General features: G+C 32.3%; 1 protein-coding gene across 1 annotated transcript in view; it reads left to right on the top strand.

Moving 5' to 3' along the window:
• Eip75B (Ecdysone-induced protein 75B) overlaps positions 1-22,592 on the top strand; it is a 310,318-nt gene that overhangs the window by 78,827 nt on the left and 208,899 nt on the right. The gene's annotated exons all lie outside the window — the stretch shown is intronic.

The following is a 22,592-nucleotide window of genomic DNA, read 5'->3' as shown; positions in this document are numbered from 1 at the left end:
TTTATTACCAGTGAGTGATATTGAAATTGGAAATTTACAAAAATTTTTTGATTAATTTTTAGTTTGTTTTATTTTTTTATCTTTATAAATTACATTACATGCGTGTCACACTAGAAAATTTCGTGTTGAGAGCAGGCTCAGCTTATAACAGACAGTTTAAAACTTAAAATATATAAAAAGGACAAATTATATTACATAAAAGAATAGTTTAAATTTCTTTATTTAAACGGCATAGTTTACAACAAAATGTATAAAAAAAGGAAAAATGATAAAGAATAGTTTAAATATCTGTATTTAAATGGCATGGGCAAAATTGATTAATCTAATTGCTTTTTTTGTTCACAACACCGACGTACGTCAATATGCTTAATTTTCCAGCACTTTAATTTCCAACAAACAATCGGCAACAATGTTTATTTTCTCTTTCCAAAGCACTCTGTGATAAATGATTACTGTAGCTTAGTATGTACGTATGTTGCTATATCCCTAATCAAAAGAGGGCTTAATGCGGATTTCCTCGGACTATCCTTCATGTCGGGATACAATAAATGTTCTATATGTGCAAATGTAGTTTAAGCTTTATATTCTAGGGGGTGGCATTTTAGGGACGCTAAACTCTCTTTCAAAGGTAAGAATAGTCAATATATTTTACGGTATTAGAAGACTACACCAAAACTAAACGTAGAAAAGCACATTAAAGTATCACTTTTACATCCGTAAACACACACTTTACCATAATCTACACATCTGTCATGATGATGGACAATGTAACGCTGCCGGAAGGTTGGTTAAAGAAGAAGGAAGCGTAACACCGCATAGTAACCCAAAAATTAAGTTTTGTATGAAAAAGGCCTCGCAACCGTTCCCATTAAGATCTTCATCTCAAATATATCTAATTCTCTTCTATTCTTTTCTCACGAGATTTACACCGTGAAATAATAACAGTAAAATTCAACTGCATTTTCGAATAGAACTCTATGTAAACAAATCGGTTTTTTGCCAAAAAGTATTGGAAAACCCACAAGCAATTTAAATCGCTTTCTATGTACGCCCTCCACCCCTCTAGTTACGGAATGTTATTTCATTTCGTTAGTAGGGTTCCAATACAGGCAGTTACAAATACCTTGGTATGGGTATTTTGGCGATTGCCCTGCGCCCTGTGCCCTTGTCAGTTTTTGGGGTCATTATAATACTGTGCCTAGAAAGTGGGAAAGAAAAATGCTTCTTGATATAATAATTTGGCGAAATTTATGAATAAAATCAAACATTTTTTTAATGTACCGTACTAGTGATAGTAGAAGCAAAAAAGATATATAACTTTTATACAAATTCTAACCTTTTTTTTCCATACATGAATATTTATTTTCCTATACAAACGATTCTATTTTTTTCCGAAAAACTACCTTAAAACGTTGGAACTTCGAAAAGAGTTATTTTTTTTCTTTTTTACGTGTAATATCATGTAAAATCACCCTCCAAAGTTAGCGCACTTTACCCCCGGACACACTGTATAGTATACAGTAGTAAATGTTAGAAAAAAGTCAGCGACGTCTGATGAAGACTTAACGCATTATTTCTGCACCAGAATGAGAGACGGAGTCAAATTAAAGTCAATTTAATGTAGTGTATTTCAGTAACAATGCGGGTTTCATAATACTACATAAAGTCGGAGATGCCACACGAAGACATGACACGACCAAGTAAAACAAATACTATAGAAGTAAACTTTTAAATTTTTTTACAGTGTTATTTTTACCTTAAAAATGATCCAGATTTAAGGTATACTAGAATTCACAACCTCAAAAGCAATTTAAATGAATTAGAAATAAGTATGATATGAGGCATGATGGACATGTCTATTATGTACTAGTTCTAAACTATGAGCTAATGAGATGAGGAACAAAGCTTAAACTCATTGCGAAAAATCTCATTATATAACAAGTCGTTAGTAGTAGTAACTGGTGAAGGAAGTGGCAGGGGAAGAAAGTTAGAATCTTATTGTTTCTTTGAATGCGGTAATCTTTAAATCTTAATATTGCTAAAACTATTTTGACGGAATAAATAATTTTAATGTCCAATACTATATAACCCGCCGAAAATAATTCATTTGCTATTCTCCGGCCAAGTATCTAACAATTATATATGGGTAGTAATCTTACATTTTTTGAAAAAAATATTATCGTTTCTAGGCATCCTGTTGTTTTCTGCCCTACGCCAAGTTTCTTGCGTTAGGGCTGCACTCACCGCCCTTCTGTCTCGTGAGCTTAACCCCCCCCCCCCCCCCACCTGCTCTTTTCCCCACACCCCTTCCTACTTATCTAGCCCACTCCTTCTACAGTAAGATTAGGGGGTTTGCGTTGTTTGCCCAAAAATTCTATTTTTAGGCTTTATGATTTATGGCCCGCCTGATGCACACAGATTTTCCTAGGGATTTATTTAACCAAACGAACGTATAACGAATAATATTGAAATTCAACATTAAAACGTGTTTTTTCTGTTTGTCTTTGGTTTTGATCGCTTAGTGAATTTCAAGTATTAAAAAATTTAAATAAAAACGTATATTTAAAAATTTTTATTATCAAAATCTATTTTAACAATGGCTATGATTAAAATAGATTCTGTGAATATGATTTTTGATTTGTCGCATGCTCATTTATTGACTGAGTGTAGCGAGGTAATGTTTTAGGTGAATTTTTAAATCGATGTTTTGCATTGCGTCTGTCTGTAAATTTGTTTGTACGTTCAGTTTGCGTTTCAAGATGGTGACCGTTATAATTGATCAGTAAAGATTTGTTTTCAAATATGAAATCTTCGTGTTTATTTTTAATTTCTTAGTAATTTTTTTAATATCATGGTACCTACCTATCTGCCTGAATAAAGTTTGATAAAATAATTGTCGATGAGAAAGTGTTCTTTGCACAAATTATAAAATTATTTTTTTTTAAATAAAAAGTTACATAAAATACATATTTACGTAGGTATTTAAGTACTTGCTTACCAATCTTATGATTTCAGAGGAAATTTGGTTTTGATTCATTACATAGGAGAAAATTAGAAACACTTTTCATTGGACATGAGTTCTACAAACTACTAGTTATAATCATTATGCACCACACGTAGAATTATTCCAGGAATCAAAATATACATAATCGTAAAGTAAAATAAATGGGCAGTCGAATAGGTACCACTCCACATTTTTTTGTTTACGAAATGAGTATTAGTTTACTATCAATTTTTCTGGTACCCGCTTCTATCGAAGGCTGGCTATCATCGGGTCGATTCTCATCCTACATGCAGTAGCCCAAAACTGTAATCTTACGTGCTTTGAAGCAACGAGACGTGACGAAAAAATTAGCAAAAAAAATCATTTGTGTAATAAATAAATTCACTAAAGTGATTTAAAATAACCGGAATGTGTGAAGAAAATTATTAAATTTACAAGTTAAAAGTTGACTCTTATTAATAATATTATTGCGAAATTTTCTTTCTTTCTTGGCGAATATAAAAATAGGCAAGTAAACCAGATCAATAGAGTGTGTTTCTTGCTCGCAGTGCACGCACCCTCCGTCAAACACCCCAGCAAGGTGAAGCAGCCCAGTGCGGGGGAGGGGGGTGGGCCCGAGGAGGGAATGGGGCTGGCTGCAGGAGGGGGAGGCGTCAAGTCTTCAGCGACGCCGACCAAGGTCAGGGAACTCAGGCAGTCTATGCATCGCGACGCTAAAGGGGATGGTTGGCATTCATGCTGCGCTAATATTAAAGGAATGTACTTGTTCGAAACGTAGATTTTGAAAACATTTTTTTTTATTGAGACAGATAGGTAATTTTTCTTTATGCTTCCGATTTTGTTGTCCGGGTTAAATCTTCCCCATAGGAAAAACTAAACCCTTCCACTCACTTTTCCACAAATGATCAGCTAGTCAATCAACACTATGCAAGTGCATTATATAAGTAAAATAAATACAAAACAATACAAGAACAACAACACGTCAACTCACCAGAGATCAAATGGGAAAAAAAATTCACCGACTCCAGATATTTTCATATCAGAGGGTTCGGCTCGGTAGTACTTCTAACAGGGCCTATAAATCCTACTGATCCCTCAACATAAATATTTAAAAAATCTTTCGTTATCCTACATGTATTCAAAATGACCGACTTTTGCATCTTTATATATAAATTTTTTGATAGATCTAATACGTCTAAATTTTTAATGAGAGAGCTAGGTATAATGCCAGTAGCCGAAATAACGAATGGTAATATTTTTATAGTCTGAGAATGCCAAATTCTTTTTATTTCGTTTCCTAAATCTGTGTATTTTCTAATTTTTTCATTAACAGATTTTTGAATGTTACAGGAATTTGGAATAGCGACATCAATTATAATTTTAGAAACGATTAATATTTCTATTTTTAAAACAGTTCATGTATATTTTTTTCGATATTTATCACTTATTTTTTTCTGATTGGATCGCTTTAACCTTACCGAGAACGTTTCTTCGGACCGGTTGTAAAGTTTTCTACTCATAACCCTTGATAAAAATGACATTCGTTGTTGGCCATATCATGCGTTCATTAAAAATATGATAAAACGCGTTTACCCTAAAATCTCATTACAAGGATTTACTTTTAAATACTGTTAGCTTCAGCCGCTAAATATTAAATTTGGAAAAATTTTGTGATAAAATATATATTTAAAGGATTCTTTGTAAAGCTTAACTTTGAAGTACCGCACTTGTATAAATTTAAAAATTGATTTGAAATTTTATCATATATATGTATTATAGTGTTTTTTTGGTATTATGCCGTGTTGCACTACCTCCCTTTTTATCCAAATACTTTCAGAAACGTTAGCTAAAGGAGGTAGCACAACATGGCATAATACCCCAAAATAATACACAGTAAATTGAAAAAAATAAATAAAAGTCAACCGGAGAAATTTCATCCTTTACAATTTTTATTTCAATAAGTTCATTAGGTAGAGAATTGTTATTCAAAGATACCCTATTCTTTAAACATAACATAATCTCGGTATATACTAAAACTAATATAGGTTATAAATTGAAATAGACTTTTTTAAGGATTCAAAAACTTTGGGGTGTGATATTATTCGTGTAGGATAATGTCACAGTATACAAATGAAAAAAAAACATAACAAATGATATGTAATTATAATTATTTAGTATAATAGCCCTTATGAAGCTTGAGTGAAGCGAAACCTGGTTGGCTGTCAAATTATTAATTCAATATCAAATAAAGTAGTTGGTTGAATCGTCGCCATCGTTGAATCGCCTAGACATCTTACCAGAACGCACTTTAGCGATCTCAGACACAACACGACACCCTAAAATAAAAACGCCCCTAGTTATTTCAGGGGTGACCCTCAATTTCCTGTGAGGGGTGCTTTCTTCTTCTGCTTATCCCCACCCTACCTCCCTCATCACTTAGCCCTACTATGCACACCCCGCACACAGCCGGTGGCGGGGACCAAAGATGAATGAAATGCCTTTCAAGAGGCATTCATTTTTAATGATTCCACAAGAAAAGTATTGTTGGTTGAAATAGCAATTAAACTTTGGAATGTCTTCATTTAGTTCAAATACTGAAGCTAATATTAGCAATTCTTCAACGAATATTTGAAATACAAATATTGACTTGACGCTGCGTCCCGGCAAGATGAGGGTCCTGGGTAAAAACCAAGATGTGACATATCTTTTTCTGAGTTTTTTGTTTCAAATATTCGTTTAATAATCGCAAATATATTCTTAAATTATTCAATATTTAAATTTCGGGTTTTACTCATTAAGTTATTCGAAAAAATTACATACTTTTTTTTTTTAATTTTCCAAAAAAATGTGTCAAAAAATCATACTTTTAAACAAGGGTGTCGAAATGGCTTCAATTTAATGAAATATTATTTTGAGTTGAAAAGTAGAATCTCGTGGAAAAACAGATTTTAACGATTTGAAATTTGTTAATATTTTTATAATGATTTGAGTTTGAGATATACTTATAAGTTTCGGTTGACCTTAGAAGAGCCTGTTTCATAACAAATTTTCTACAAAAAGTGTGGATACAAGCTGGGGACTAATTGAAACGAAAGATTCATCATTCATGATTAAATTTTGTCAAAGTCTGAAATGAGTTTTTTTTTACATTGTATTTTTTTATTATTTTATATCAATTATTACCTACTTACATACAAGGCATAGTTGTTTATTCAAAATCCTCCTCACTAGGGATTCCAGTACCAAGGCGGACTGTAGATAGTTGTGTTGGTGTTACATCATGATTTCCCCATCTTCATTTTTGTTGATTTCATCAACTTCATAATTGTTGTATTCTACATCTTCACATTTGTTGCCGGAGGTTGTGTTGGTGTTACTTCATATTTTTTTATGATTTCCACATCTTCACGTTTGTTGACTGAAGTTTGTTTTTTAGTGTTTATTCATATTTTCTTATGATTTTCTTATCTAATTTAGTTAGTAATTAGTTCGAATACGGACTAAGGAATAAGACTTTTCCAAGTGACCTCTATTGAGACCTAAGTCTACCGCAATCCCAGTAGTTTTGAAAAACATTATGTTACACGTTTGCTTTATATTCAGTCCCATTATCATAGAATTTTTTGCCAAAAATAGAGCCGTCTTCACTGGGCTGAGATAAAAATATTATTTCCGGAATGATGGCTAGCTTTGTGAAGAAAACACATTCTTAAAGTTGAAGACCGGCGTCTGAAATAAAATCACCCCACCAAGTAAATATGCCCCAGCAAGGGTTCTGCGGTAGGGGGAGGAAACATACCTACGTATAAAATATAACAATAAATTGGGGTCACGTTTAATTAAAAATCTAATCAATTTTGAAATACATTGCTTCCATGTTGATAGATCAATGTAATTTACAGGCGGTCTCTCATTTCTACAATATTATTAATAATCTGATCTCGGAAAAGATTCCGTCGAGGCTCGCTGGTAAATATTCCTATCCTCCGAGGTATTGCTTATATTGACATCTATCAACTCCTCCGATTACACTACCTTTTCTAAGCTACGAACCAGACAGAAAAAATTGGCAAATAAGTGTCCGGAACACTTTAATAATAACGCGGAAGATAATATCATCAAAGATCCCAAGGCATTCTAGGCAATGTTAAATAAACAAAATAATAAAATATTCCTAGATTTATCCGAGCGTTTTTCGTGGTCAGGCAGTCGTAATTTATTTCCATTCAGTTTACGAACCGGCTGAGTAGGTGAGCAGGTTGATGTGGTGGGATAAATTTTCATTGTTGCGACCTTTAATCTAAATATTTGCGAAGGCACGATTTTTGCAAGGAAGCTGGGTAGGATGGTATCCCATGACTGTTCATTACCGAGTGCGAAAATCATTATCTAATCTCATGTTAATACAGTTCAATCTATTGGTTAACACTGATACATTTCCTGATAAATGGAAGAGATCTCACATCCCACCAATTCAAAAATCTCAAACTGAGAGTAAAGCACTACACTCCCTTTTCCAAGATCTGTATTTTTGTGTATAGATAATATTATGATGTGTGAACAAGTTGTTATTCCCTGTGGTAAAAAAATCGATTAACCAATTTCTGCATGGATTCTTTGCAGGTGGCCCTGTTCTATCAATGTTATCTACTAATCCGTTAGTCTTAACAAATTTCTTGTCTGTTTGAATGGATAATCAGATGCATGTTGATACAGTTTGTACTGATTACAGAAAAGCCTTTGACAAGATCAACCACAGCATCATGCTTACAAAACTTGCTAAACATAATATTCATGGAGATCTCCTTCATTGGTTGATAAAGAAAAATTATAATTTTCGGTGTACCTCAGAGCTCACAAGTGTATTCCTTGTGTTTCTCTCTCTATATATATATATATATATATACAAATTATATTACGAGACGCTTTCACAGAGCTTGAATACTAATATTTACTGACTATACGAAGATATATTGTCATATTAGCTCCCCTGAACACTGTGTATGTCTGCAGACAGATCTTGACCGATTGTCAGATTACTGATGCAAAAATAACATTTTTATCAATATATCTAAATGTTGCAAAGGAACATTCACATGCAGTCACGTGAAAATATTGCACGATTATACTATTTGTGGATATTTGTTAACAAATAAGGATTATATAAGTAACATCAGGGTTTTTTTGGACTTATCTTTGAGAAAAAATTTGACCATATTGTCACTAAGGCAACAAAAAGTCTGGGCTTTATACTGACATCCAATTATTTCAACAAAATTAGAACTTATCTGATTCTACATGATTCACATGTTTGTCCACACTCTCCGTAGAGTTCTACGCTCTTCGAAACTCACCAGGAAAGTGCTCAGCTTCTTGCAATATTGTTTTGGAGTCTTTATTAAGCTGTTCCACCAATTCCTTTGCTCGCTCCCGCTCTCTCCTTACCAAAGTAATGTAAACAGAGAATAGATAGTGTTATGTTAGGATATTTAAGCTAATATAGAATTAAATTTTTTCTGACATGTTCATGGGATTCAAATGCATTAATTTGTTCCATTGTTGCAGGATCATGGACCATAGCCACATTGAAATATGGATTTTTTCGTTTATCTTATCGTGATCATTTTATGAATTTTGATGCTTTTATTAAGTTAAGTTATTTGGGCTATCTTTTCGCCTAAAAATCTGTAGCTACCTTAATTAAATGGTTGAATTATATGGAATGCCAGTTGGATTTGAATCTCTAATAAATGTTGTATTTGTTAAACGATAATACATATTTTTACACCTAACAATGACAAAGTAAAATTATATGATAAGTTTAGTAATAAGTAATAAAAATATTACTAGAATATATAACAATACCGTAGAATACGAAGAAAGTCCAACTAAATTTTATTTCATCTTAATCATTAAAAGATCAAGGGCTTCCAGTCTAGCAGCTTCGCAAACGCGTAGATATTAATCCAAGCGCAATTATTAGTATTTTCATCTGCACTTTTCAGTGCATTCTCCGAAGGAAGAAATGCATCGATAAGCCATCTCCCTCGCTCGCTGACATTCAATATGTAATCACGGCCGCCGGGCTGTCCTTCCTATAAATAGTGCGAGCTCGCGTACTCGGTCTAACCCTGAAATAGGACGGAATCGATAGCGGCAGCAGCGGGGTGCATCGCTACCCCTGCCGCCCCCGCCCCCGCACAACGCCCCCGCTCCCGCACAACGCCCCCGCACGTGGAGGCTGCATCGAGACTGTGCTAAGGATTATGGACTGGGATATTACGTCCAGAACCTGAAAGACTGTTTAGATTTATGAATGTATGGAAGTGATGTGCTAGAAATATTTCTTTGTATTATGACCTCCAGTGTATTTGCGCCTCGCTTCAGAGCTTAAGTTTCTCTCAGTATTGTCCTGTAAATGGGCCACTTTTCTGAATGCAAACTTACTTGAAATGCAATAGGTTTTTAATCATATTTTATGCTGTATATTTTTCGTCTCCACACTGTCATAAGTCTCACTATAATTTTCACCGCCATATGTTATAAAAAAAAAAACCTACATAACAAAGTAAAATGGTACAGGCAGCATGCGTTCGAATAGGAGATCAGTGTTGCGAAGTTGTTTCGTGGCTGAGAGATCTTTCAGTTTAAGTGATCATATTGATTCAAGATAATCCTTCTATGCATACAACTCAAATTATAAAACTCTGAAGTGAAGTTAATATATAGTAGGAGTTGAAAAAAAGAAAACTCACCACGAGTTACCACTGTTAAGACTTCACCGCCCAGTGCCACGTTTTAATCAGGGACATGACGATTATTATAATAAAAATATAATCATTAATATCTTGCATAAGTGACCACTCCGTCAGTTTTAAGATAAGCCAAATGTGCACGCGGGGAGAAAACCTCGTGCAAATTGACGCCAATATTAATTCCACAGGCTTCAAGGACACCTAAATAACTTCCAAGAACACGTCACAAACAGCACCATTTTCAATGATATGTTGAAACCCGTGTATGGTTATTTATAAATCGGCAGGTTATTAAATTCCGAAACCACCCCTGGCCACATCTATCATCCAACGGGGGTTGGTGCGGGGGTTTCCGTACACAATTCAGCCCGCCCTATCCCGCTTTTGCTTGCTATTGCCCGCCTTTCCCGCTGTAGCCCGCCCTAGCCCGCCCTAGCCCGCTGTGGCCCGCTCCGGCCCGGCTACCCTTGAACCTTCGTGCTCCCCTGGAAGCAGATTGGAGGTCATTATACAATACGGGATGCTTTATACATCAATAAAGCTCACATTAAATTTATTTAATCTATTTTAAGCTAGGCAATTTCACTGAAAACAAGATTTGTGATTCTCTTCAAACTTCCGATAATGATATCATTTACTTGACAAGAAAAAAAACTGCTCTAATTATTTCAAACTATTTATTTCTAATTGTTTTTATTGTCCACAAAATTGTAAAATTAACGAAACAGTCTGCGGTTACAATTCGAATTGTTAATTTTCTATTTTTAAAATTTACATTTCACACTAAAATAGATTTCATTATTCGCAGTCAACGCACAGATAATTTTCAGCACGATGCGCTGGTTAAATAATTAATTATTTTATTTTGACTTTAAAAGTATTTTTAGATCCCTATAAAAATTACAAAATGGTATTTAAACAAACAATTGCCTAATAGTAACATGGGGAATTCTCTTCCAAAACTTAAATTAACGTAGAATCTGGAAAACAGAAATATAATATCTTCTCAATAGTTCTTCGTGACTGTCAGTTTAATTGTACTTAATATTTCTCTTCAACAAGCCATTGACCTTCATACTCCAAACAGTGGGCGAAGAGCGTCAACAAGGTGACTAGCTGGATAAAGGGGGGAGGGGGCGGGGGGAGGGTTGTGACGGTGAAGGGATGAATTGGGAGAAGAGTGGAGAGGTTGGGGAACTAACAGTACCTACAAACAGGAAGCTGAACTAGGTGCTACAAAGCATTTAGACTATTCCAAAACGACTTAACTCAATTATTCTTGACGAGTTAGACAATTGTTTTATTTTATTTTATATCTTCTCAGGTTTTAAAACCGTTTTAAACAAAAAAAAAATTTAAGAACATAAAAATATTTTATTAAAAATTTAAAATTAATTAGGAAAAATTGTATCAAATAAAAATTTTACTGGCAAAATAGACTAAATTTTAATTTTGTGTATAATTATTACACCTAGCGGATTAATGGTGAACTAGGAAAATTTCTGAGATGATAATATCAGTTGTTTCCATCATTATCGTTGCAATGTGCGTTATTTGGTCATTTATATACTGGAAAACGTCTTAAAAAAATTAAAAACCTCTGACGTGGTATTCTTAAATGGGATTTTCCGAGGATGCGCTTACCTTTTTAATTTTCTATGCCAGGAAACCATAAAACTGCAACGGTGTGCCTTGGACATGCAGTATTGTTCTAATGCATTTAACTTCATAAAATTTCTAATAGATGTCTCTCTATATTCCTAGTCATTTGGAAAATGCTGGAAAATTATCACAGACCACATCTTTGAATTGAAACCCGGCTAAATAAGCTTAGAGTAAAAATACATAGATGGCTGATTCGCATAATAATGTTACTACTCGGCAACAGATGGCGGACTACGTTCTAAACTGGCAGCGTAAAATAATTTACTATAAGTATTGACAAAACGATACTTTGTTATTATCATATTTCATAAATTATTATACGTTTTTTTAAATATCTGTACTGTGAAATAGTAAACGACAATAATATTATATTATCATAAATTATAATATGTATTATAGTAAAATTAAAAATTGTATTTTCAGTTTTTTTGAAAACAATGAATATTTTATGCTGTATCCCACGTAATCTTGATTATCATACTATCTAGCATTAGTTAAAGGCGTGTATCATTCCCCTTGTTTATGTATTCAGTAAGCCGCAATGAATGTCGTAATGCAACTGTTCTCAATAGATTCGCAATATGACAATAATAATAATAACAATTATGGTTAGTTCGTTAGTGGCGAGTCTGCCCAATATCCTTGAAACCTTTTGTGCCCGCTTACCTAATGGCATGCACAAATCCACTAAACAGGCAAACTTTAGTTTGAACTATACCAAAACAAAGTTTGAACTATACCAATCTGTCACGAATTAACGAGAGCGGCAAACGAAAATGAATTTCTATTCAAAAAGATTTATGATGTTTTAATATTTAATGTATTCACCAAAAGAAAAAAAAACGACTTATTTCGGACACCCGGACACGCCCAAAACACAATTCTGTCGGTTTGTCTCTATCTATTGATTAGGTTAGCATTTCAGCTTATGTGTATGAATTATAAATATATAATATCTTTATGCAATCTCGCGGAATGCAACGGTAATGATAGAACAGCGTATTGTTGTTGCGCCATTAGATTCTGGTGGTAGAAACATATTTTGAGCAACGTGTTCGGCTGATTTATCTGTTTAGAATGATATTTTGAGAAATTACTGGTTGGCAGTGCTATACTACTGCCTACTGCTACTGGCACTGTCGAAAGTCATTACCATTACTCATATGCCCATTGCTTTAATGTGACAATAATTGACGTTGCATTATAGTTTTGCCAGCACCTTAATAATCTGATAATGCGTTTCACATTTTACTAACAGTTTAAAAATTATTCCTGACAGCATAAACACGATGTGAATGGAACGAATTTTTGAAAATTATTTCTGGTAGCATTTAAAATGTTTTTGTTCTGAAAAAGCTGATGCAGCTTTTTCTAAAGTTTTTAGATTTCTTGTGCATAAAAAACACGTGCATTTTTTCAGTCTGTGACCTGGACTTAAGTGCGATTTCTAGTAGCGCGATTGTTCACTCGAAAAAAAATCATCGTGTCAAATACAGGGGCACACACATACAAATGAACAACTTGCACCATATTTTTGGACGCCACGAAATGGCAGTAGATTTCAGGCCGAAATCATTGCCATGAATAATCTAAATTTTAAGCAAAAGTTTCATAGTGATACTTTTGGATCATAGATGTCAGCACAGTTTAAATTATCTTCAACTTTGTAAACCGCGTAGCGGCGTAGAGGCATAACAGTTTCTGAATGAAGCATTGTTAGAATTTTAGTGATTTTTAGAAATTATTATTTTCTCTCAAATAACAAGAATTATCAGGGAAATAACGAAATATTTATTAATATTTTTGTGGTTCCGATAACTGAATTTCCTAGTCAAGGTGCCTTTGAGCCGTATTAGGTAAATATAGGAAAGATGATCCCGGGGTGAATTAACCTGGACACAGAAACTAGTTCACGAGGTCACTGGAAATACAGGGTAGGTACAGGTGACGTCATCAGAAACTCGACACTATGCTCTGCCTGCACTAATGATATATTTAGACGGCGTGGAAGAAGGGAAATGTGCTCCCTCTAGCATAAGTAACAATATAACATAATTATGCTTTGAAATACAAATTACTCTGTTAATCGAGGAGATATTATTTTTTAAACATATATTTATTGATGTTGGCTATTTGGATATTTTATGTTTGAAGTTTTTATTACTTTATTACGCATTCGAGTGTCCTCTCCCATTGGAGGTCTATCATTTAAAAATTTTTGACCTGCAGACTGCATCCTGGAAAAAACTCGGCGGGACTACACTCATTCCAGTTACGTAAGTTTCGAAGCTATGAACAAAGGAGTCACTTTGTTTTGGCCATTTGATGGAGAACTCAAGGCGTGTATATTGTATTCGTCTTCAAAGGCACTCTTGTAAAAATAAATCGACAAAAAAAAATCGAACAATTTAAGAGTTATCTTTTTTATGTTAAAACTCGGCTTAAATAAGATAATAATCAATAATGGTTTAATATGTTTAATGTCTTAATTTATAAAAAATGGATTACAACATTTATTAATTGAATCCATTTCCCGGACAAATGTTATTATTTGTGTGCTAGTTTGCCTCATAATTATAAATTGCTTGCGCAAAATTCTGATAATGGACATTTGTTTGTGAAATTATTACCTCTTTACAGAGATTTTAAAAGATATGATCAATATATTTTTTATTTAGTTAATTTTTAAAATAATTAGGTACATTTTTGTATGGCACATGAAAAAAAAGAAGTCCTCCTCACTAGGAGATCCTGTGCTGAGGGGGACTATATATGTTAGTAGGTATACGTTTTCAGCGACTAAGATGATGTTTTTAATATTTGAGCTAGTTCTTCTTCCGATATTTCCCTAAGCCAAGATTTGATGTTCTTAATGTAGTTATTTTTCGTTTTCCTTTGTTTGATGTTGAGAGGGAGTTTATTATATAATTTTATTGCTAAAAATTCAGAGCTTATTTGTCCAAAGGTAGAATTACATTTAGGAATATTTAGTATGTCTGTTTGCTTGACTCTGGTTTTATGATCGTGAGAGGGGTTTGCCTCTGGTTTATTTTTTAGGTGATGAACTAAAATATTTTTAGCATAGATTTTTTGTAAACTTGGAACATCAAACAGATTAAAAATATCAGTAGTTGGCGTCCTTGCGGGGAGCTTTAATATGGTCTTTATGATCCAATTTTGAGTTTTCTTTAGTTGTTTAGGTTGGTTTGATGATGCTGAGCCCCATCCTATTATACCATATTCCAATAGAGAGTGGCATAGAGCAGAATATACACTCTTTAGATCTGTAGTTGACAAGATATTTCGTAATTTTTTGAAGAAATAGATGAGTTTTGTTAGCTTTTTGATGTTTTTTTTTATTTTTATTTTTTTTTTATTTTTTTTTTTTTTTTTTTAATTTTTTTTTAATTTGTGTATTACAGACTTGTGTCCTTTTACAATACACATGTAACATTAACTACACAATGTAAAGAATAATAAGTAAATGATACGAAACAATAAAAGAAAAAGAATAGAAATAACAAGTTATAAATAGTGATTTTTTACATTCATATGCCTCTTGAATTCTTCAAGGCTACTATTAAAAATATCGATAGTCTTGGAGGCGTTGTTTAACAGCGCCATACCTCGTGTCATGCTATGCCGAGCCAGTACGTCCGTTCTGCCACGTGGGATACATAGCAGATCATGGTGCCGTCCCTGGCTGTAGTTGTTCGGTACGTATAACTTATAGCATTCCAGAAGGTATGGGCTATCTATTAAATTATTAAGAATTTTGTACGCCGTTACTGCAAGGGCCCCACTCCTCCTCGAGTGGAGACTTTGGTAGCGCGTTTCGGCAAGCAATTTTTCGTGATGCATGAATCGCAGGTACTCTCCGTGCATTCTCAAATACATGTATCTCAAAAACTTTTTTTGAATCTGTTCTAATTTTTCAATGTATTTTTGTTGGTATGGGGCCCATACAGCGGAGGCGTATTCAATTTTAGATCTTATAATGCAGTTGTACAAAGTCATCATTGCCTCGAGATTGGAAAATTGTTTGCAGAGTCTTATGACAAATCCGAGAAGCTTGTAGCATGATGTCGTCAACTGCAATATATGGTCCGAAAACGTAAGTTTGGGATCAAAGACTACCCCAAGGTCCTTGATGAATTTTACTTTTGACAATATATCATTTTTGATGCAATAATCGAATTTGATAGGGTTTATGTTCCTTCGATGTGTGCATCCCAATGAAGTTTGTCGTCAATTACGATCCCAAGATATTTAATTGTTTTAGTTTGGACTATATGCGGGCAAGAACATTGCGGATATTTGTTTAGACATTCATGTAATTTGAGTGTATGCTCATTCGTTGGTTGACCTCTTTTGTGTTTAGAGAATGTTAGATATTTAGTTTTACTCACATTTAATGTAAGGGAGTTTGATTTTAACCAGTTTTGGAGTACAGTCAGACGTTGCTCCGCTTTTTATGTATGCTTGTCCAATTTTGTTCATTTATTCGTTAGAATATAATGACAGTGTCATCTGCAAAGCTCATTATGTCTTCTTCAATGGGAAGACTCATAAGGTCATTAATATAAATGAGGAATAGTATTGGACCCAATACCCTTCCTTGAGGGACACCGAACTTGATTGATAGAGTTTTGCTACTTTTTTTTACCAATTTGTACATACTGCTCTCTTCCAGTTAAATAACTTTTAAGTAGATTTAGAGTTGTTTGTGTTATTCCATTTTTTTTTTTAAATTTTCAAAATAGTATTTCATGGTCAATTGTATCAAAAGCTTTTTGAAGGTCAATAAAAACTGCCAAGCATTTTTTACCTTCATCCAGTTTTTTTTTATAATTGTATTTGTTACTTTAGCTATAACATCACCAGTACCCAGGTTTTCCCTAAAACCGTATTGCGTCGTTGATAATATTTTATTTTCATCTAAAAATTTAACCATTTGTTTTTTATTACATTTCCAATATTTTCGATAGTGTAGGTAATAGACTAATTGGTCGATAGTTAGATATATCATTTTTGGGACCGCTTTTGTTTATTGGAATAATCGTAGCAATTTTAAGACGTGTGGGAAAAATACCTTTTCTTATTGAAAGATTTACAAGTGGTGTAAATCGTCAGTGGGTAGATTAGCTCATTTAGTAGATATTTAATTGCTCTGTTTGACATTAGTTCATTTCCCGATGAGGTATTTGTGTTTAGGGAGGCTATGATATTACTTATATCTTCACGTGTTATCTTGACTATGTTAAGGGAGTTTTCTTGATTGACATTTTCATTCCACACTGTTTTTTCGGCAATAAATGAAGATTGTTTTATTTTATTTGCTAAGTTCGAGCCTATATTGCAAAAATAGTTGTTTGCAAAGTCGAGATTTTTTTCTGGATGTTCTGCAAAAGATCTTGGTATCCTGTCAATGTTTAATTCTTTAATGTTTTTAACATTGTGCTTGGCTTTAGCGTTTGTAATTTCGTTTATGATCTGCCATAATTTCCGGGAATCATTATTACATTCCTCGATTTTTTTTTATAACAGATTAAATTTTTACAAATGTTACGATATCTTTTGTAGAAGCGATGTAAATGGATATCATAGGGGTAGTTTCTTACTTTTCTGTGGAGTTCGTCTCTTTTCCTGATTGAGTTGATAATGTTCTGACTAATCCAGGGTTTAATGTGAATATTTAATATTTTTATGAGATATCTTTTTTTTGTCGTTATGGTGTTTGATAGAATAATGTTCTGAGTAAAGTCAATAAAATAGTTCCAAGCAGCATCAGTATCATCATTTCCAAGAAGTTTTGACCAGTCAGCAATTTGTAGCTCGATTTTAACGTTTTCCCAAATTGTTTCGGACTTTGCTATGACAGATTTTTATTTTATTTATAGATGTATTTTTATTATTAATATATAGAAGTATTGTGTAGTGATCAGTCAGTGTAAAAGGATAAATAATGGTTTTGAGTTAATTTATCAGTTTTACTAAAAATATGATCTATGCATGATTTGCTTTCATTGCATACTCGTGTAGGTTCATCAACCAGGCTTTAAAAACGATGGTGAGCTAATGTATGTATGTAATCATATTTTTTTGGATGTCCATTTTCCAGGATATCAATATTTATATCTCCGATAATAAAAGCATTATTAGTATTTTTGAGTAAGTTAAGCTCATAATATAAGGAGTTTAAGAATGGCTCCAGATTTTTTGTAGAACGTGATCTATATATTGCGAGAACTGTTATATCCTTACCAATTGATATCCTTAGACAGTTTGGTTATTAATATTGATCTCTCTGACTTCAACTTCAGTATCTTCTTTAATGTATGCAATAACACCATCACTCTTTGTATTATTCATTAGTGTGGAGTAAGAGACATATTTATCAATTTGTAGAGGGTAGTGTTTATCAGTTAACCAACATTCAGTAAGGAAAATTATGTCCCAGGTTAAATTTAAACTTTTAATTAATATTTGTAGCTCGTCAAAGTTTTTGTTTATGCTTCTAATATTTTGATGCAGTATGTTAACATTTTTGTTCATTGTTGGTAGATTAGGTAAGTTTGCTATTTTTGCGCTAGGTTCCGTGGTTAATGTAGTGTCAGCCATTTTTTATTTTTGTAATAGTTGTTATTATGAGACATTTTATTTATATGATGTTTTTCAATTCGTCTATAGGTATATTATGTTAAACGTAAATTATTTTGTCGTTTCCATTTCTTCTTGCCATTATTTTTCCCTCTTTGTGCCAGACGTATGAATAGTTTTTTTCTTTTGAGATTTGTTTGGTTTTCCAAAGAAGTTCCTTATGGTAATGGCTCAGTTCTTCAGCTATGTATATTGTTTCAGTTGAAATATCTTTGATCGCAGCACAATTGATGTTTTTTCATAAGAATGCAGGTTCATTTATATGGCTTGCTAGAAAGTGAAGCATGTCAATTGACGCAACTTTAGGTTTATCTATTCTAAATATTTTACGGCTATTTAGATAATGTTTAAATATGCAGTGAAATAATGTGCTTGGCGTACACTGCATATTGCATACCTGCGCATTACTTATATTACGTAGGTGAGAGGAACCTTCAACCTAATGTATTATGTCTATAAATGTTTGATTGTTCTGTGACGTTAATGAAAAAGCTTTTAAGCGATAAAGCTGTTATTAGTATATATAACATTTATTACCCTTAGTGATATCATACAGTAATAATATCATACGGTAATAATTACATAGTAATAATTATATTTATATTGGTTAGGGAATGTTCTGATTTTATTTTTTTATTTTTTTTTATTATCAATATAATGTTTCTTTTACAGGTTTTTTTTTTCGATGTCTGTCTCACTAGGATAAACCTGTGCCGAGACAGACGTATTTGATACATTATAAATGTTTACATATTTTTTGATACATTAAATATTTCACTACATTAAATGACATTGTGAAAAAGATAGAAAATAATAAAAAATAATAATAATAAATAATTTTCAAATTTTCTAACTAAGGGTATTACTTATATGTTACCCAAAAGCGAAAATATTAATAATCCTTCTCAGTACAGACCCATTACATGTTTACCGACAATATACAAAATTTTAACCTCTTGTTTAACAGATTTAATATATACTCATTTAGATGAAAAAAATATTTTATCTGAACAACAAAAAGGTTGTCGCAGAAAACATATGGGATGTAAAGAACAATTAGTTATCGATTCTGTAATTCTAAAACAAATTCAAACTCGAAAACGTAATTTACATACTTGCTATATAGACTACCAAAAGGCTTTCGATAGTGTCCCGCACTCGTGGCTGATCAAAGTATTAAAAATATATAAAATTAACCCCATTATTATTAGCTTTTTGGAAAATATTATGTCCTTTTGGAATACCAATTTACTTATCAATTTAAAAGGTAAGAAAAAAGTAATACCGGGCATTTCAATTAAAAGAGGGATTTTTCAAGGAGACTCATTGAGTCCTCTTTGGTTTTGATTAGCATTGAATCCTCTATCTAAAATGTTAATTAAAAGCAAGTTTGGAATAAAAGTTAAGGGTAATACAAGGGAGAGTAGTACAATTTCGCATTTATTATTTATGGATGATATAAAATTATTTTCGAATTCTGAACAAAATTTAGAGAAAATGATCGAGGTAGTTAAAAACTTTTCAGATGATATCAAAATGACATTTGGTTTAGATAAATGTAGAACGATCCATATAGAGAAAGGCAAAATTGTAGATGGGGACGAGAGTATATTTAGAAATTTCCAAATTACTAGTATGAAAAGGGATGAGGTTTATAAGTATTTAGGATACCCACAATCAAATAGATTAGACCATAGTAGTATTAAAAATGATATTAGGATTAAATTTCAAACTAGGATAAGGAAAATTTTAAAATGCAATCTATCTGCTAAAAATTTAGTAAAAGCAATAAATACTTGGGCAATACCTCTATTAACGTACTCATTTGGCATAATTAAATGGTCTAATACAGATTTAGATAACTTAGAAAGATTAATTAGAACTACGCTAACAAAGTTTAATTGCCATCATCCAAATTCAGCTATAGAACGAGTTAATTTACCTAGAAATTTAGGAGGTAGAGGTATAGTCAAAATAACTTCTTTGAAACATAATCAGGTAGAAATGCTAAGAACTTTTTTCCATAGGAAAGCTCATAGCTCAGAAATGCACAAAATAATTTGCAAGGCAGATAGAAATATTACACCTTTAAATTTATACGATGAGAATGCCAACAATTTTATAAATCCCAACCAGGAATTATTAGATTCCTGGTCAAATAAAATTTTACACGCAAAACACTTCAATTATCTCAACCAAACGTATGTTGACAAAATTAAGTCAAACAAATGGTTGAGTATTGGAGAGTTGAGCGCAGAAATAGAAGGATTTATGCTTGCAATTCAGGATAGAGTCATTAATACTAAAAATTATAGAAAGCATATAATCAAAGATACAAATCAAATTGATGATTTGTGTAGAAAATGTTTGGCTTTTCCGGAAACTATAGAACATATTATATCGGGATGTTCTATATTAGCACCGTCCGAGTATACATTTAGGCACAATCAAGTTTTAAAAATAATTCACCAAAATTTGGTAATTAAACATAACTTGATTGACTGCCGTAATGTAGTACCATATTATGAATATGAACCAAATTCATTTTTAGAAAACGAATTTTATAAAATATATTATGATAAAACTATACTAACAGACCGAGCGATTAGTCATAATAGACCCGATATAGTTTTACATGACAAAATTAAAAAAATAACTTATATCATTGATGTTGCTATTCCAAATTCCTGTAATATTCAAAAATCTGTTAGTGAAAAAATAAGAAAATACACAGATTTAGGAAATGAAATAAAAAGAATTTGGCATTCTCAGACTATAAAAATATTACCATTCGTTATTTCGGCTACTGGCATTATACCTAGCTCTCTAATTAAAAATTTAGGCGTATTAGATCTATCAAAAAATTTATATATAAAGATGCAAAAGTCGGTCATTTTGAATACATGTAGGATAACAAAAGATTTTTTAAATATTTATGTTGAGGGATCAGTAGGATTTATAGGCCCTGTTAGAAGTTCTACCGAGCCGAACCCTCTGATATGAAAATATCTGGAGACGGTGAATTTTTTTTTCCCATTTGATATCTAGTGATTTGACGTGTTGTTGTTCTTGTATTGTTTTGTATTTATTTTACTTATATAATGCACTTACATAGTGTTGATTGACTAGCTGATCATTTGTGGAAAAGTGAGTGGAAGGGTTAAGTTTTTCCTTTGGGGAAGACTTAACCCGGACAACTAAATCGGAAGTTTAAAAATAATATAAAGATTGGGATCTGTATTCAACTAAGTTGAGGTTGGCTTAGGTAAATTTATCTTAATACAGCATTACATATGATAACGATGTGGAATTCATTTATTCTTATTAAAATAATACAGAGAAATTGTGTGGTTTCTATGATAAACTATGACTAATATACTCTCTCAAAACAGTAAGAAGTAGTTTATCAGTAATTCATTATCTAATATTCTCTATTATTTAAACAATATGCATATTTCCTGCCTGTTAACTTAATCTGATGTTTAATTTTCAAGATTAAGCGTAAATTGAAATCAATATAATAAATGGGCAAGTTAAGTAAAAATTGCAACCTTTATGTTTAAAACAACTCTCAGATTATCTTGAAATGACACACTTTAAATTACACCTGCGGGCAAATAAACCAATGGATTAAGTTTGTAACGAAATTATTGGTTCATTAAACTTAACTCCGTACCTGGTGCTGGTAAGTGTAGCTTGATTAAGTGTGAGTTATCGGTAAGTGTATCTTGGCGGGAGAACTGTGTGGGGTTAAATGGCCTTGCCGGGTTTATTGCCTTCTGGCCGCTTTAAGCTCGATACAATGAAATCTAGCTGACATACAAATTACTAAAATACACAGAAACAATAAAATTAAACGCTGTGTAATTATATATACTGAATACAGATATTGGATTACTCGAAAATACCTAAAAAGAAAAAAAATACAACGCTTTATACTCAAATTAGATATTGTTGCTCAGTAAACTATTTTTTGCCTACTTAGAAATGTTTTTGTCAGGGGAGATGTTATTTATTATATTTATGCTTTTAAAATGTAGGTAGGTACACTATGTAAATTAGATAATCTGAAATTTAGGTTAAATTATTTTTCAATTATTTATTATGTATAGATTTTTCATAAAGCTACCTTTTTTAGTTCTAAATTTAATTTAGTCTACATTAATTTTTTTATTTGATTAAACATACACGTCTTTGGATGTCTTAAAATAAAATACATATCAAAAGTATCACGGAAAAACTTACGAAACTTATATATTTCTTTAAGAATCTAAGAAACATGGTAAATAAAAAGGAAACGAAAAAAAATATTACGCTTTATGTCATTCTCGTATTGAATATGGAATTATAGGATGGGAATCTGCTGTATCTAAGTATATACATAACCTGAACACAATTAAAAAATTAATCATAAAGACCATACTGAAAGTACTCATAAGAACGCCTTTGATTGAAGTATTTAATAGTTTTGATGTACTAAATGTACAACAAATATATGCTAAAAATAT

The sequence above is a fragment of the Hesperophylax consimilis genome, chromosome 8 (assembly GCF_061612785.1).
Source record: "Hesperophylax consimilis isolate HC1 chromosome 8, BYU_Hcon_1.0, whole genome shotgun sequence".
In the NCBI taxonomy this organism is placed as follows: Eukaryota; Metazoa; Arthropoda; class Insecta; order Trichoptera; family Limnephilidae; genus Hesperophylax; species Hesperophylax consimilis.
This window is presented reverse-complemented; position numbering and strand designations above follow the sequence as displayed.